The sequence below is a fragment of the Dasypus novemcinctus genome, chromosome 6 (assembly GCF_030445035.2).
Source record: "Dasypus novemcinctus isolate mDasNov1 chromosome 6, mDasNov1.1.hap2, whole genome shotgun sequence".
NCBI classification, from domain to species: domain Eukaryota; kingdom Metazoa; phylum Chordata; class Mammalia; order Cingulata; family Dasypodidae; genus Dasypus; species Dasypus novemcinctus.
The window spans coordinates 16,405,961-16,421,565 of NC_080678.1; positions in this window are offsets into that span (position 1 = coordinate 16,405,961).

A 15,605-nucleotide genomic window follows, 5' to 3' on the forward strand; every position below is an offset into this window, starting at 1 on the left:
TAAAGGGAGTTCAGCAGGTTGAAATGAAATGCACTAGACAATTGGCTGGAGCCACATGAAGAAAAAAGATCCCCAGTAAATAGAATGACATGCATAAATATAAATACGAGTACAAAACATGGAAATTTTTATTTGTAACTCCACTTTTTACCTTCTACAGGATCTAAAAGGTAAGTGTGTAAAATGTAATGGGGGAAACGGACTTTGGCCCAGTGGTTAGGGCGTCCGTCTACCATATGGGAGGTCCGCGGTTCAAGCCCGGGGCCTCCTTGAGCCGTGTGGAGCTGGCCATGCGCAGCGCTGATGCGCGCAAGGAGTACCGTGCCACGCAAAGGTGTCCCCCGCGTGGGGGAGCCCCACGCACAAGGAGTGCGCCCATGAGGAAAGCCGCCCAGCGCGAAAAGAAAGAGCAGCCTGCCCAGGAATGGCGCCGCCCACACTTCCCGTGCCGCTGACGACAACAGAAGCGGACAAAGAAACAAGACGCAGCAAATAGACACCAAGAACAGACAACCCAGGGAGGGGGGGAAATTAAATAAATAAATAAATCTTAAAAAAATAAAAATAAAAAAAAAATAAAATGTAATGGTAAATCAATGGTTTTGGATTCATAATTAATGAATATAATTTATGACAAGAACTACAGAAAGGTGGGGAGAATGGAGGGGTACAGAAACATAAATCATGTATGCTATTGTCGTTAAGTTGGTATCAAAGCAAACAAGGTTGTTACAGATTTAGGATGTTAAATTTTAGCCCCATGGTAACACAAAGAAAATATCAGAGAATATGTAAACTTGTAGAGACAGGACATAGAGTACAGGTTACCAGGGGTGGGGTGCAGGGACAATGAGAGTTAATGACTGCAAAATGAGTGTAGGGTTTCTATTTGGGGTGAAAGGAAAGTTCTAGTAATGGATGGTGGTGAAAGTTCTGTAACATTGTGAATGTAATTAATCCCAATGAATAATATGTTTAAGGGATTGAGATGGAAAGATTCATATTGCATATTTCCACAATTAAAAATCTAAGAAAGAAAGAAAAACTAAAGAGATAAACAACAGATGAGTGGATAAAGAATATATGGTATATACATACAATGGAATATCATTTGGCTGTCAAAAGGAATGAAGTTCTGATATATGCATCAACATGAATGAATCTTGAAGATATCACATTGAGTAAAATAAGCCAAACACAAAGGACAAAAATTGTATGATCTTAGTGATATAAGATAATTAGAATAAGCAAAATCATAGAGTCAGAAACTAGAATACAGGTTACCAGGGAATGGGGTGAGGGTAGGGAATGGTGCATTAATTCTTAATTGGTACAGAATTTCTGTTTGAGTGATGGAAAATTTTGGTGAAGGTGGTCATGGTAACACAATGTTGTGAATTTACTTACCACTACTTAATTATGTATTTGAATGTGGTTAAAAGGGGAAAATTTTAGCTTGTATGTATGTTACTAGAATAAAAATTTTAGAAAAAATATAGGACTGTGCAACACAAAGAGTGGAATCTAATGTAAACTATGGACCATATAATTTTTCATCAGTCGTAACAAAGTTACCATGCTAATGCAAGTTGTTAATAATAGGTAAAACTGTGTGTGACAGGGTATATTGGAACCCTGAAGTTTTTGCATGGTTTTTCTGTAAACCTAGAACTTATATAATAAAGATTATTTTTAAAAAGTGAAAAGGAGATAACGACAATTAAATGCAATATGTGATACTGGATGGGACCTAATAATGGAGGAGAAAAGGCTAAAAAAGACAGTATGGAGATAAGAAAAAATGGAATATAGACTGTAAGCTTTATATATGTTAAATTTCTTGGACTTGATAACTACACTTAAGATGTAGATGGAAGTATTATGTGTTCAAGGTTATACTGCATGCAACCTGCTCTCAAATGTTCAGAAAATGATGATAGATGATAGATCGATAGAGTGACAGAGCAATCGCTCAATCAATAGATGATGGAATGATATGGCAAGAGCAACAAAATATTTAAATTGGTTGATCTGGGTTTCTGGGGAGGGGTGGGGCTATGTTGGCGTTCTCTGCATGGGGTTCATACTAATTTTTGTAACTGTCCTGTAAGTGTGACGTTATTTTAAAATAAAAGTTAAAAAAAATGTGCTTCTGCTCTATGATGAAAATGAGAGCCACTAAGTGTACCCTTTGGATGGATTGTACAAAGCATGGGATTGTATAACACAGGGAATCCAGTGATAGAAGATGGACTGTGGTTAACAGAACAACTATGAGAATGCTTTCTCATGATCTATAACAAATACATGGGGAAGCGGACTTGGTCCAGTGATTAGGACGTCCGTCCACCACATGGGAGGTCTGCGGTTCAAACCCCGGGCCTCCTTGACCCGTGTGGAGCTGGCCCATGTGCAGTGCTGATGCACGCAAGGAATGCCCTGCCACGCAGGGGTGTCCCCCGCATAGGGGAGCCCCACGCGCAAGGAGTGCGCCCCATAAGGAGAGCCACCCAGCGCAAAAGAAAGTGCAGCCTGCCCAGGAATGGTGCTGCACACACGGAAAGCTGACACAGCAAGATGACGCAACACAAAGAGACACAGATTCCTGTGCTGCTGACAATGACAGAAGTGGACTAAGAAGAAGACGCAGCAAATGGACACAGAGAACAGACAACCACCGGGGTCAGGGGGGAAGGGGAGAGAAATAAATAAATAAATCTTTAAAACAAAAACAAATACTTGATACTGTATTATCTGGTGGTTTGGGGGGAAATACCACCAAATGTGAGATATTGGCTATAATGAGCAGTAACATTTTGATGGTGCTTTTTCATAGTTAATAATAAAAGTTTCACAACAATGCAAGGTGGTGGTGGTGGGGTGATGTATGGGAGCCCTGCGTGATGATGTGCACGTTTGTTTCGTAAGTTCACAACTTTTACTACACACTTACTGTTTCTTATGTTCATGTATGAATGTTTTACTTCAATAAAGTTTTTTTTTTTTTAATAAGAAAAGAAATGTGCTTGACTGGAAGGTTTCTTCCACAGCCCAGTAAGCACACAGACCCTCAGATAAAAATGTGCTTAGGAGACAATAAGTAGTTGTTCTGGGATTGAAAGCGGAGCCCCTAGTGACAAGGTGTGGGGGAGGTTTGCTCCAGTGCTTTTCATGAGACTTTCCACTTTCAGGTGGGGGCTGTGGGCGGGCTATCGGTGAGGGCAGGGACTGCAGTGACCCCGCGAGAGTGCAAGGTTGTGGTTGTGTTATGTTTTGTTTTTTTGTTTTTTGTTTTTCTCTTTACTCAAACTTAATTGATGATATTATAACTTTCACTTTGAATCCTTGATTTACATGAGTTGTATTTTTATCTCAGCAGGAGCCTGGCTAAGTTAAGAGAACCAGCTGAGGCAGCTGAGTGAGAGGGAAAAACTCTTACTAGAATATTGGGACTGGCAAGTGACACCACTTCTGCTCCGCGATAAGACGGAGACTTTTTCAAGCTGTGTTTTAAAATCATAAAATACAGAGTCTCCTGCTGGAGATAAGATATATGTTGGTTTGGAGCATCTGGGAGCTGTAAAAGAGGAGGGTTATAACCAGCGTTACTGAGATTATGGCTGAAACCAAGATTATAAGTAATTAAGGGCTTGATAGTTTTTTCCAGGTGCACAATAGACGACTCAGTATCTTGGATTCTTGAGCTGGAGTCAAGTTAACTATTAAAAGAGGACAATATGTATTTCGAACAAAACGTGAAGTTTGTTTAGAGCACAGGGCATTTCTGCTGCTTTAGCAGCTCTTGTTTATGCCTCAGCTCTCTTTTTCTGGCTCTCAGGTGATCTAATGCTGATGCACTTCCTTGCCTAGATTCATGATGTTTCACTCCTTTTCTACCCTGGGAAGAATGTCCTTCGTGACAGTGTCCCTGGCATCCAAGTGTCACAGCCATAGGGCAAATGGGGACCAATAACCGTTGCATTTCTTCTTCTGCCAGGACTCGATGCTGGACTTGTACAAAAGACTCTTGCTCTTTCTTTCTCGGAAAAAACAGATTACTCTTTTTTTTTTTTTAAATTGTGGAACAAAGCATGTCATAACTTTCATGTGCCTGAAACCTTTTGATCCAGGCGCCCCTTCTCAGTATCTTGAGCTGGAGGACGCTATTGCATTTTCCTTGAAGACATAAATCATCTAGAAAAACACAGAGGAAGGAAAAATGTCTTTAAATAGCTCCTCATCCCAAATTTAAACCATAAATGACTTATTTTGAATTATTTCCTAATTCTCCCTCCCTTATCTCCTGTTCTCATCTTATCATTGAATGGGAGGAGTCTGGAGCCGGAAAGGGGCTCTGTATCACCTGTGCTGGCCACCATGGTTCTCAGGGGAGACACTTCATTCACAAAGGGAAAGTTTTCATTTGGTTAAAGTGGTATGAAAAGAGTTTCTTAGGATCAGAGAGATTTTTTAAATGTTTAAGGTTTTGTTTTTTTTTAAGCCAGAAGAAACCTTAGCAATCATGTAATCAAAACTTGCACTGGGTGGTCAGGTCTCCTTCTGTTGCAGGTGCCAGCAACTCGGCTCAAGAAAAAGAGTCATTATCGAGAGGATGGAGGGTAACCCCCAGAACTGAAGGGTGGCTCTCTTTCCAGGCAGGTTCAGAAATCCAGGAGCAGATGCTGGAACAGGGGCTCAACCTTCTCAAAGACCCTGTGGCCCATCCTGGCAACCTCTGAAGCGTCTCCACTTGGGGTACCCAATACTGCTGACACCTTTGGGCTTGCATCCTTGGAGTTTGCAACCAAAGAAAAAAAGGAGGATCTCTCTAACCAATAGACTTTAAAAGAAAATCCAGGGGAAGGGCTCAACTTGGGCCATGTGCTCAACCTCGCACAGGAAGACTACTGAAAAATGGCACGTGGCAGCAAGGCTAGCAGCAGCAACACTTTCTTCTTAGAGACAAGAAAGTGATGTCCAACCTTTTTACAGTCATCCTCCAAGAAACTCCACCTGATGTCCTGGCGAGTGCATTCGTCCAACCCCCAAGAGTTACTCCATCACTTACTTCCCAAATGCTGCCCTTCATTCTTCCTCTTGGAGGAAACGAGCTCACAATAAAAACTGTGAAGACTTGCTTAACTGGAAGCCTCAATTAACCACAAATCTGTTTTCATTCCACTTCCGGAGAAAGGAAAATAGAAGAAAGTCTCAGGGGTTTACTTCACAAGCTTATTCTTGGGGCATGTTTCAGGGGCAGGTGTATTTGGCTGAATCTCCCACTGCTTCCAAATGTCTTTGGTCAGTGCTGTATAATAAGTATTCATTCTCATAAAAATGACCCTGAGTTGTCCTCAATTATCAAGAAAAAGAAATTAAATTCCCCATCAAAATGGTGGCTCTGTGGGATCATGGAGAAAGTGTGGGCTCCCAAATCCTACACATCCGTCTTTAGTGCTGAGCTTACTGATTTCATCGTCTGTGACACTGGGCAGATTTTTTATGTTCTCTGGCCTTAGTTTCCTCCTCTGACAAAGTAGGCTGAAATTGATGCTTCTGGGCTGTTTTGAGAAGTCAGTGTTCCCAAACACTTAGTAATCAGAAGAGTCCCTTGTGGGGCTTCAGAAAAGCACAGATTCCAAAGCCCCACCCCAAAACTACTGTCTTGGAATAACAAGCAGTGAGATCTGAAAGCTTGCATTTTTACCCAGATTTTCAAGTGATGCTGACGAAACCAGGTTTAAAACCCATCACTGAAATCAGGTCTGTGCAGCCAACCCCTACCTGGACTCATACACAGTAGGAGCTTAGTAAATGCTAATTCTACCTTCTTCCTCGTCTGGAGAGTTCTTTATTCTGTATCTTTTGAGAAGAAACAGGGGACAATGGCATGAAAGGAACACTTGCAACAATGATTCTTTCATGCAACGATAACAAAAAATTTTAATAACAGGCTGTTTCTATTCTATATGACTAATTAGTCACATTTTACTGTAAATAATATTGGCAATTTGGGTTATAGAACTATCCATTATTAATTTTTTGGGGCTATGCATTTGGGTACAATTGCATCTTGTACAACACAGATCTGCTAATGAGGGTGACAAGGTGAAGGGTAGCTGGAAAAGGGCATCATGTCAGGTTGTGTAGACGTGAGAAGTCCTTGGAGACACTTAGGTGAACCCGAGACTTAGGTGCAGAGAAAGAACCAGTGACTCTATGTTAGACAAATCAGATGGACATTTTTCTTTCCACTTCTCCTTCCTCTTCCTCCTTCTCTTCTTCTTCCTCTTCCTCTTTGTATTCTCCATCCCCTTCCCCTTTCCCTTCTCCTTCTTCTTCATTCCCTTCAAATTATGAAAGGAGTGAGAGAGGGAATGCAGTAGATATAGTTTGTTCCAGGCTTGAATAAAGCATATGTGGGTCTTATGAAATCTCACAAGAGAAATGTAATTCAAGTTGGCTTGTTGATGAGAGCTGTCAAATAGATTGAAAACTGGATTATACAGCAAGACTAATGAGAGCCTGCAGTGTGCACAAAGTCAGGGATGGAGTCCAAGAGACTTGCTGCAAGGTCTTCCAGGGGAGGTAAACAGCCTATTAATTAAGGTAGCAGATGGTAGTAAATTGGGAGATGTGTCAGATTCCAAGGACAGAAAAAGAAATGAAAGCATGGGATCTGTACTGGGTAGTTAGAGACCCCAGCAGGAAGTCAGTGACAGGAAAGTAATAAGAACTGCAGGTAGTCTAGGAAGCACACGGTATTTGGAATACCACGGGGTTAGAGAGAGACTGGAAACATTTGTGGAATGGCTGTGAAGCTTCTGGAGAAAGTGATCCACGATGTGATGGCATAGATTCAGGGACCGCTCAGCAGGTTGGCTTGGGCAGGTGTGACGCATCCCTGGGTAGGCATAGTCTTCAAAAGAGCTCCCCAGTGGGTGCTGCAGACAAGAAAGCTGCCTGAGAGAAGGGACTAAATTGGAAGTAAATTAGCATGGGGAAGAAAAGCAGGTGAGCTGAGCTAATCGGTGTGATTAAGTCAGAGTTGTAAAGTCCACAGGACATGGGCTTTGGAGCTCTCAGATGGGGTGCTGCCACACTTGTCTGGGCCTCAGGTTTCCCACAGATAAAATGTGGATAGGATTTCTTACCTCCTACAGATGTTGTGAAGCTTGGATGTGCTTTGTACGTTGATCACTGGCATACGTTAAGTTTTAAACACATGGCAGGTTTTTCCCTGTGTTGCCTGAATAGCAAATGTGGTCAGTACATTGTTGAAGGACAGGATGGTGGGGACACTTGGTGCCATCGTGGGCAGCATCTTTTTTTTATCCCCCCACCCCCCTTGTGGCTTTTTGCGTGCTGTCTGCTCTCTGTGTCCATTCGCTGTGTGTTCTTCCGTGTCTGTATTTATTTTTTATTTATGCCCCCCTTCCCTTGAGGCTTGCTTTGCTGTCTGCTCTCTGTGTCTGTTCACTGAGTGCTTTTCTGCGTCTTTGCTTGTCTCCCTTTTTTGTTGCGTCACCTTGCTGAGTCGGCTCTCTGCAGCGCTTGCGAGGCAGGCGACACTCCATGGCGCCCGGGCCGGTGGCGCTCCACAGCGTGGGGGCGAGCCTGCCTTCACGAGGAGGCCCCGGGACACGAACCCAGGGCCTCCCATATGGTAGACAGGAGCCCAACTGATTGAGCCACAGCCGCTTCTCAGCAGCATCTTTTTAACTGTCCCCGTTCCCCATTCCTTATTTTCCCCACAGAGAGATAGATTGTAACCTGTTGAGAGGACGGTGGAGTCATGTCTAACTCGGGGTTTCTCTTCTAAAGCTGTCACCCCAAGTGAGAACATGAGGGCAAAATTACCCTCGAAAATCCCCCTGGAATCACCCATAAAATACAGGACTATGCCATCTCTCAAAAAGTTCTTTTCAGCCAGCTTTTGCTCCAGTGTTGAAACAGATCCCGTTTTCTTTTCAGTTGTGCACCAGAGGCAGTGGCTGGCTGGCGTTTACAGGTCATGCTTTATGAAAACGGCTTATCTTTTAACACTAAAACGGCACTGGGCCTGCCGAGATGCTCCCACCTGAGGGGGTGTCCAGGAACAGAGGGCAGAGCCGGCCCCCAGTTCACCCAGCTCCGCTCCACACCTGTGCTCGCCGAGCGGCAGGGCAGGTGAATCTGTGTGCCTTTCTTGTTCTTTGTCTAGGCGACTGTCGCAGTCGAATTTGCAACTCCTCTGAGCTGAAGCAATTGCAGTGCATCCGACTGGCTGTTGTGGTTGGAGGTCAGTTTGCATGGGGCTGCCCTGCTCAGGTGCTTAAGTCAGGGCACAGACGTATTGGCTGTGCCCGAGGTCATGATCTGCAGCCAGCAGCTGCTTGCACTTGGCCCAGTAGGAGATTCTGCAACCTGGGAGGACAAGGCTGAGTGGCAAGTGCTCCCTCAACAGAAGACGCCATGGGTCTGCTTCTCTGCTCCTCCCCTGCAGAGGTAAACTATATGAAAACTTGGTCAGTACATGCATAAAAACATAAATGATAGCATATATATCCGCTGTTGTGCGATGATATACTTGATTATTTTTACTTAACAATATGTCTTGGGAATTATTACTTATTGGTACATAAAAAACTTCCTCATCTTTTTTTCCAGTGGAGGTAAAATTGACATGAATGTCACCATTCTAATGTTTTTAAAATATAGAATTCAGCAGCTTCCAGTACATTCAAAATGTTTCACAACCCTCACCACTAATTCTAGAGCATTTTCATCACCTGGAAAAGAAACCCCCACTCTCATCAGGCAGTCCACTGCCCTTTTCTCCCTTCTCCCCCAGCCTCTGAGATGACTAATCTGCTTTTTCTCTCTATAGATTTGCCTATTTCGAACATTTCATAAAAGTAGACTCATACAATGTGTGGCTTTTTGTGTCTGGCTTCTTTTAGCATGTTTTCAAGGTTCCCATGTTGTAGCATGTATCAGAACCTCATTCCTTTTTATTGCCAAATAATATTCCATTTAATTATTTGTTTTCATCAGTTGATGGACATGTGAGTTGTATCCTCTTTTTAGGTACTATGAATAATGCTATGAACATTTGCCTACAAGTTTTTGTTTGAACACCTGTTTTCAATTTTCTTGGCTATATGCCTAGGAATAGAAGCTGAGTCATGTGGTAAATCCATATTTAACTTTTTGAGGAGCCACCAAACTGTTTTCCATAGTGGGTGCACCATTTTGCATTTCCATTAGGATTGTATGAGGGTTCTAATCTCGCCACATCCCCACCAACACTTGTTATTTTCTGTCTTTCTAATAATAGTCATCACTGAGGGTATGACATGGTATCTAATTGTGGTTTTGATTTGCATTTCCCTAATTACTAATGATAAATGAGCATCTTTTCATGTGCTTATTGATCAATTATATATCTTCTTTCGAGAATTATCTATTCAAGTCTATTGTCCATCTTAAAATGGGTTGTTTTTGTTCTTGTTGAGTTTTTATTGTTCTTTATATATTCAGGACACTAGCCATTATCAGATATATGATTTGCAAATATTTTCTCCCGTCTGTAGATTGACCTTTCACTTTCTTGATATTTCTTTGGACAATTAAACATTTTTTATGAAGTCAAATTTTTATCTAATTTTTCTTTTGTTGTTTGTGCTTGTGGTGTTATATCTAAGAATTTATTGTCAACCCAAGAAAGATTTGCCCCTGTGGTTTCTTATATATGAATTAATATGTGTATAAAGTGTCAGGTAAGAGTCCAACTTCATTCTTTTGCATGTGGATCATCCTTTCTTTTATATCTGCACAGCATTCTATTCCATAATTTATTTAACCAGTTTTCCACACAGATACTTAGGTTAATTCCAAAATTTTACTGCTAAACGCAATGATACATTAAATATTCTCATATACAATCATGCCTACATATGTGGACATATTTGTAGACTGAAACCTAAAGTCGGGATTGCTGGGTTAAATTGCCCCTCAGCACTGGGTGAGTACCTGTTTCCTTGCATCCTTGCGAGTCCTTGTAGATCTTTGCCAAGTGGATGAGTAGTGTTAATTTGGAATTCTCTTATTATGTACAAGATTGAAACCTTTTTGTATATTTACAATTCTTTTGTAATTCCTTGGCTAAGAATTGTTTTTTGTGTATTTTTTTTTTCCCATAGCCTTTACCTGTATTTTCTACTGAATTGGTCTTTGTTTTATAGGATACTTTATGAAGCAGATTTGTACTATATCTGTAATATATTTGACATTTACCTTTTAACTTTATTAATGGTATATTTTTTCTCACCAAAAACTCAAAAAACAAAAGCAACTTCAGATAGATAGATGTTTTAGTCTTTTAAGACTTTTCAATGAAGTGAGTACTTATACAGCCTTCCCATTCCAATATTATAATACCATTTCATCTTTTTTTCTTGTATTTTTTATTTCAACTTGTTTCATCTTTGACACAGCTGCAATTTGTTTGGTTATAAGGTATGAGGTAAGGATCCACTTTTCCCTCTTACAAAGTTGTGGTAGTTGCTTTGGAGGTCAGCTATCTTTAGTTTTCCACAACAAACCAAGCAGCAAGTGTGCAGTCCTGACCAATGGGAAGCGCAGACATTCTTCAGTGCTTGGTCTAGGCTGGGAAGTGTTACCGGATTTTATCTAGGTGCTTTGACTATGCTGGAGAAATGAATTTCAAGAGCACCATGGGTGAGTTAGGCCAGTAATTAATTCAAGCAGGGAGGGATGAGAAATGGGAGAAAATAACAGATCAGGGGTCGCAGGTAGAGAGGAAGGGGCTGAAAAGTGATAAAGAGGGCTGATTTACAGACTATAGTTCCCCATTATAGATTATAAATTCCCAGGTTTACTTGCGTGGCCACATGGCAGAAGAAAAATGGAAAGAGCAGTGCACAGAGGGCAGGAACGGGTCCGCAGGCAAGAGAGCCCATGAAAGAGAGTGAACTCAGGTCCGGTGCCAGCTTTATGAACTGTTGATTATCCCACCCCTTTGCTAATGGAAGGGGAAGAGTTCTAACTGTTTACTGTTTTGATTGCTTACCTCTCCCATCAATCTCCCAGGAGGGCCCAATGATAAAGTCCTTGGGGAGTATCCAGGTCTTCTCCTGGCTTCTGGAGGAAGTCTTCTTCTGAGTGGCAGAATTCTGGGGAGGGTCTTCCAGCAGCCATCTTGGGATTATTGATGTCCACATGGACTTCTTGCCAGGTTCCAGATCTGTCTATTGATTCTCTAATTTACTAGCTTGCTTCAGAAGGGCATTCCTGTGCCTGGGAACCAGATGGTGGCTCCTTCTTGGCTTTACCTGCCTGAGCTAAGAGCAAGATCCAGAGATGGACAGACAGGAGGGACACATAGCTGCCTCAATAGCTGTCAGATTTTCTAACATCTCTAATGTTCATTTTCTTCATCTGCAATACAGAGAAATTAACAGGGACCACCCCATAGAATGATGAGAAGTAAACAAAGTCCTGCACTTGAACTCCTCAGCACAGTGCCTGGCAAGTAGCACACGTGGGAGAGCTGCCGCCTTCATCACCGCCAGCTCTGGTTGCCGCTGCGTCGTTATCTGGACTGGCGACGGCTCCAACCTCAGGTCTCCTCTTACTGACCTAGAAGTGACTGGATTCTGGGAAGTGCTTGCCTCCTTCCGCCCCTCCCAGGGTGGAGAGCAGAGCTTGTGCTTCTCCTCCTGGACAGACTCTACCTCTTGGCTGGTCTTCTTCCAGGGCTTAAGACATATTGTTAAGTAAAAATAATTAAGTGAGCCTCAGGGTTCTGCCCTCGGCTCCCACCTAGGGGGATTCTGGGCATATTTTTGTGCCCCACTCATTTCTCAGTGTTTTTTTTTTTTTCCAAAGATTTATTTATTTTTATTTATTTCTCTCCCCTTCTCCCTCCACCCCCCCCTTGTCCGTTCTCTGTGTCTATTTGCTGCGTCGTCTTCTTTGTCTGCTTCTGTTGTCAGCAGCACGGGAATCTGTGTTTCTTTTTGTTGCGTCATCTTGTTGTGTCATCTCTCCGTGTGTGCGGCCCCAGTCCTGGGCAGGCTGCACTTTCTTTCGCGCTGGGCGGCTCTCCTTACAGGGTGCACTCCTTGCACATGGGGCTCCCCGACGTGGGGGACACCCCTGCGTCGCTCGGCACTCCTTGGGCGCATCAGCACTGCGCATGGCCAGCTCCACACGGGTCAAGGAGGCCCGGGGTTTGAACCGTGGACCTCCCATGTGGTAGACGGACGCCCTAACCACTGGGCCAAGTCTGCTTCCCCACAGTGTTTTTAATGAGGCAAAATCAAATAAAAACACAAACTAAGTGTAGTCCTGAAGGTAGAGGAGCGCTCAAAAAGAACTGGGTCCGGGAAGTCCTGGGAGTTAGACCTAGACTTTCACCATCAAGCAAAAGCCCTTTCTGGGCAAACGCATTCCGAGAAAGTGAATAACCCCAGATGAAGATGTCAGTGGCAGAGCCAAGGACCCTGGGCCCTGGCTCCTGAACGTGCCCCCTCCACGCCGCCACTGTCTCCAGCCCTCTCCTCTCAGGGGCTTGCACAGGACAGGGACACAGTCCCTGGACCGTTTTTGTTTTTTTTTCTCTAATGGCTCCTCATTTGAGGAGGGGCGTCGGTCTCAAGAACTGATATTGGCATCTCTGGGCACTGAGCTTTAAGCCTCTGGAAAGCCTGCAGGTGGGTTGTTACCACGCAGCAGACGCATCACGATAATAATTGATGGATCACCTGCTGTGGGGTTTGGGTCACCATTATTTCCTATTATTTTGTGACCTTTCCTGAGGCAGCTACAGCTTTCCCTTCCAAGTCTCAGGGAAGGGATGCCACAATTCAAAGAACAAAGGAGTCAAATTCTTCCCTTTTGCATTTAAAGGGAGAAATGGATTAAGAGATAGGCTACCCTGCCCTGAGGCTCTCAGGGCTGGAGAGATCCCGCAAGGAAGGAAGAGAGATTAGGCCATGCCTGCTACTCATGGGTGGGGGTGGTGGGGGGGAGGGGTGGTCCCATTGCCCCATTCCGAGTCCTGGGGATGGGGCAGTAAAGCCGTGGATCCCAGGAGGCTTTGACTGGGGTGCTTCCACTTCGTGACTATTATGAAAATGCTGCTAGGAACGTAATTGCCCAAGACGGAAGTCACCAAGATGCCCTTCCAGAGCTGGGCCGATGAACCCCTGTGGCACAGCCATGCAGCGGAATATCATTCAGCACTAAGAAAGGAAAGTACCGCACCAAAGTTGAGGAAACGTAACTGCATATGGCTAAGTGAAAAAAGCCAGTCTGAAAAGGTCACACACTGTGATTCCAACTATGTGACTTTGTGGGAAAGGCCCAACTACAGAGCTGGTAAAAACCCCAGTGGCTGCTGGGGTTCGGGCAGGGGGAGGGAATGACTAGCTGGAGGCCAGGGCATTAGGCGGTGAAACCCTTCCGTGTGGCACTCTAATGGTGGACACATGACAGCACACATATGAGGAAACCCACAGAACTGGACACACAAAGAGGGAACCCTAATGTAAACTGGGGACTTTAGTTACTAAAAATGTTGGTTCGTCAGCTGTCATGGAGGTATTGTCCTAAGGCAAGAAGGTAAGGAGAGGGGAAACTGGGGTGGGGACTCTGTTTTCTGTGCATTTTTTTTCTGTAAACCTAAAGCTGCTCAAAAAATAAAGCTGCTGTGTGTTTTATTCAAATCAGGTCCAGGACACTGCAAGGGGCCCGGGTCCAAGAGGGCCCCAGGCGGAAGCTTTGCTTGCAGTATCATCCAGCACCCAGAGGGGCAGCGACAGAAGGCGGAAGGGAGTTCTGAGGGGCAGTGTGTGGAGGAGGGCGCCTGAGGACCAGCTCTCCCCACCCCCGCCGCCTCCTGTCCCCTCTGCGGCAGTCCTGGAGGAAGAGTGGGAAAGCCACCTTGGTTAGGCTGGGATGAGATTTCAGTTGTGATATGGGACGGGAAGAGAGAGAAGTCACATTTAGTATACTACGAACTTTGAGGACTGAGATTTGAACCCGTGCTGTGTGTAAAAGCTCTGGTTTAAAGGGGTTCGATGACCAGGCTCCAACTTTGCAGGCGATGGCAATGGCTGGGGGGGCTCGGCCAACTGCGCCCTCCTCACTGGGGGAGGGCTGGCCCGAGAGATCCCACTTCTACCCCTGCGCAGTTTTGGATGGAGAAAACATCTGCAGGCTGGGCAAACAGAGGAGGCGCTTTGGGGGCCAGGGATATGCCACTGTCATATTTCTAATCCAATTCTTGTTTATCTTAAATCAAACCTGGCTCTCTGCATAACTCACATTTCGAAGATTTGGACCCAAAAGCATTTCAGGGAATAAGGAGAAAGCTCTTGTTTGAAAATGAAACCAGTGAAATAAATCATTGCGTTTCTGACACGATGCCCATTGAATACTTTTCAATTCTTAGCTTTGGCAGCAAGCGTTTTTAAAACACACACACACACAAAACCTATCACATAATTCTTTCTGAAAGGCTCATTCAGCAGGCAGGGCTCTCTGGGTCCCCAGCCCCCCTCTTCCCCTTTCTTCTCTTTTAAACCCACCCTTCTGGTGAGAGGGCAAGTGTACATACAGTCTTCCTTTGTGTTGGTAAAACAGAGCCATATCAGTTGAGCAGTAATGATAACATTTGTAGTTATGCAAGCGGAGATAATAGTAATCAGATCTCATGCTCTGGGGCAGGAACCGATGGCCAAAATCTCACCACTGGTTGGGGTGTTATGTGAAAAGGTGAGGGGTTTCTATGTATGTTTTTGTTTTATCAGTGCCCCCAGCACATTCTTCTGCCAGAACATCTCCTGGTTAAAGCTCTTCAGAAGTTGCCCAGTTAAGGGGCCCTACCCCAAATGAAGAGCTGAGGTCTCCCTCCTTGCTCAAATTCTATTGGCTACTTTTCCTTGCATCAAGTGACTGAAAGTTTTCTTTACTCTCCGGCAGGTAATTTGACCTCTCCAGATTGGAAGGAGCTAAGGCAAACGTAGTCACTCAAGCTGAGACCATGAAGAGATAGCATCAGTTTGCAATGCCATTTGGATTTTTAAAAAAGAAGGTGTTGTTCTGGAGTTGCCCTTAGTTTCTCCAAATCTGATTTCCCTGTGGGGGGTTTTGTTGCATTTTTACCCAAAGAACATGCAAATATATTGGTACTTGGGAGTTTAAACAGTGGCAAGAACTGGAAGTTGCAGTTGCTGAGGTGTGCCAGGTAGTAAACAACTCCCAGGCATGTGTGGGTTTTGATGAAATGGAGGCCAAGATCTTCAAAATTGGATCTGTATTTAGAGTTCTTGGAATTAACCCTTTCTTAAGTGGTGGGTGTCCGAGTTTCTCTGCCAGTTGGTTTCTCTGATTCCACTGTGGGGTTATAGTTCAGTTATTTTCTGGGGAAGGAAGAAGTCTTGGGTTATATAAAAGGTAACAAATAATGTCTTAATGTAGAAGGAATATCCCATCATGGGATGGTTGTCAGGAAGCATATCCTGATTCTTATCTGACTTGAATGGAGACTTGGATCCACAATAGCCATAGTTTTCAATAAAATGGAGATCAAAATA